Raw genomic sequence first — 3184 nt, 5'->3', positions numbered from 1 at the left:
GGTATTTTAAATATCTGCCCTTCCAAATATTGTTGTACAAATAGATACCTATAATGTTTAACAAATTTATACCTATAATGTTTAACAAATTTATGTTTCTCATGAAGTTTTAACAATTTATGAATGTGAGCACTATCGCAGACCATGTTGGCTCGACAATACATCAGGATTACGGAAAAATTGACCATGTGTCATCAACGTGTCCATTCAATCATCCGTGAAATCCGTGAAAAGCGGGAAAATCCTGGAATTTCAAATACACCGGTGAAAATACGGGAAATTGTAGAAGACATCGGAAAAAATTTGTATTTCAAACACAGAATACACGTTTGTTTCAATTTTATGTGTTATGTACGAAACTAACAACATATTGCCACTCTATTTTTGCACAACTGTCTGATTGCTCAAATATTGCTTTGTGACTAACTTTAGATGAGATTCTAGAGGGATAGTCAACGCAGCGGTTTCTAGTATTTTTTTATAGTATCATGTAAACATATCGTTGGTGTCCTGGAGAGATCCTCAGTGAATTTGTCTTACCAATTCTTGTGAATTGCTATATAAATAAACCGAAGAACAAGATGTTGAGTAAATTCAAGGGAAGATTCTCATCAAATTGAAATCCTTTAAATATTTCTAGAAATGTATTCAGGCATTGCTTCAATGTTATTGAGATGCTTTGATAGCTTTGTATGCAGATCCATAGAAATCTTTGCATTGATCAGTTATTCGAAAATACCTGAAAAATTAGTGGAAGTGCTAATAAAATTCTTAGTCGGTACGGTTATATAAAACAGCATTTTCTTCTCAGAACTTTTCCTAAAATTAATAGCAGAACTACGAGGATGGTTGATGAAGAGCTGAAGCTATATAGACTTTTTGTGAATTTCTTGGGAGATCTAGGTGGTTTCCCACTGAAATTCAGATTCGTCAAAGATTTCCAGTTTTGGTGGATTCCTTGAGATACTAAATTTTGGTTAAGTCTTGCTTAGAGTACTATCTTGGTTGATCCTTGTTCTATGACAAGGTACTTATGAGGTCCTTGACGATATTTTTTCTCAGTAAATTTCTTAGCAAGCTTCATAGACGAACATCAAATCTCGGTTAAGTGTCATACATGCGTATCTGCAGTGATAAATTTCTTTTTGGATCAGTACACGAAATGCAATCGATCTTCCCAACATTTTACGATACCGCATTACAAAGGACGATGAGTAGGTACCTACTTTACACAGAATCAAAAAATAGCTGTCGAAAACATTCGCCTGGTCAAGTAACTAAGCTGATGAGAAAATCGACGGAAGGAAATCGATCACTGCAGCTATGCCTTTATGATATTGTACGCAATAAATGTTTTTATGGCAGATGTCGTTTCTGTTCTCTCCTTGAATCCAACGAGAGTTTCGCCAGATCAAGAATTTCCCCAGGGTCATGTCGAACGCATTAATTTCTAAGGCATTCTTAAGAGGAGCTGATTAGCTGTTGAACTTTGCTCAATTTGTGGAACTACATATTGTCTAAATTTAGAATATGTCGCGTGCTTTCGCCCACTCAATAGGCTAATATTTCAAAGCTGAACGATCACTTCGACATCTGATGGCTAGTAGGAGAACGTCATAAAAGAACGCACCGTGTGCAGCATAGGAAGGAGCACACATATTACACTTTTTTCTCGAAATAGTTATGTTGTAGCACGATCAGAGAGCATATTGGGAAAAACATGATAAACTTTTTTTCCTTCCAAAATGTACAGATCCGGTCAGTGCTTATGTACGATTTTGTGGGATAAAATTGGAAAATTGGTGTTTGGCTGCATAGGTTATAAACTTCCCGGATTCTTGTTTGTGGCTAAATTTGTTGTGAAATCATGCGTATCGCAAGAATAAAGGGTCAAAATGATTATGCCAATGGAAAATAGTTTAATAATTAATTGATTATGAGCTAATTTTTGCGGTCGATAAAATTGAATTCTTGGACGTAAACAAACATTTTCAATGACATTTCTCTCCTTCTTACCTAGCGACCTCTATGCTGGTGGCGCATTAAATTTGCCTATACAAAATAAATAGTCGAAGGTCGAAGAATATTTGCTTCAACGGATCCGAAAGTTTATAAAAATGCTTTTGACATCCAATTTAAATTGATACTAAGAAAAGAAGATCTAGTAGGTAGCTTGAGCAAACTTCCAGTTCTGATATTTCATAAAAAAAATTGGTGTTGGCCTTTTATATTTTCCAAGAAATTGTTCATATCATTTTTCCTAGAAATTCGAACCGTTGTTTTTTAAAAATAGCATCAATATTAATTCATAACTAACATAGAATCCTTTTAGTTTGGACATTTCTATTGAGAATGGTAAAAATTAACAATGAAAATGAACCGTTTTGAACAAATGGTATTGGTAATATTTTTCAATACTTGACAATCAATATCAATAAACATGATAGGGTATTCTTATGCTGTCAAACAACATAAACATGTTTAATGATGGAAAGAGAAATTTATGCATTTATGTTAAGCTTAAAAAAACGATTTTTTTGAAAAATAATATTTCGAACAGGGCGCTTGATGGTGACTTGACTAAACATGGCGCACAATGGTGGATATGCAACCTTAAAAATTAGTTCACAAATTAATACCGAGATTTCTACATACATTTCCTAAAGAATTCCTCGAGAAATTCTTTTAAGAACTTTTTCAAGGATTTTCTCACAATTTTGTTTGATACGAAGCATAATTTATTGATACACGGCTTTTAGTTCCTGAGATCTCATGAAATTTATTTGCTGACTACTCGGCTAAAATTTCCGAAAGTGCCATTTTAGACGAATACTTAGAGGGACTGAAAAAAACGAGAAACAAATCCTTGTGGTTAAGTTCCATCAGTTTTGGATGAAACTTGTTGTAAAAAAGTTATGCAAAGTTCATGAAAATATCGAATGAGTTCATATGACTGAACTTCTGAAGGTGTTCCCAAAAAATACCTCAAGATATTGCTGAGGAATCTCCTCCGATGTTCGAGATAGTTTTAGGAACGTTTTCTTGAATAATTGCTAGAAAACTATCTTGAAGAAACTGAGGGAAATGAGAGGAGCAGAATAGTGCTAAAGCCGCGATGGAGCGATCATCCGTGTCAGAGCAAAATGTCAGTCCTTCAGCAATACTCGGCTTTAGAAAAGGAAGT

Source organism: Aedes aegypti, unplaced genomic scaffold (genome assembly GCF_002204515.2).
Source record: "Aedes aegypti strain LVP_AGWG unplaced genomic scaffold, AaegL5.0 Primary Assembly AGWG_AaegL5_hic_scaff_1984_PBJ_arrow, whole genome shotgun sequence".
NCBI classification, from domain to species: Eukaryota; Metazoa; Arthropoda; class Insecta; order Diptera; family Culicidae; genus Aedes; species Aedes aegypti.
Note: the sequence above shows the minus strand (reverse complement) of the source record.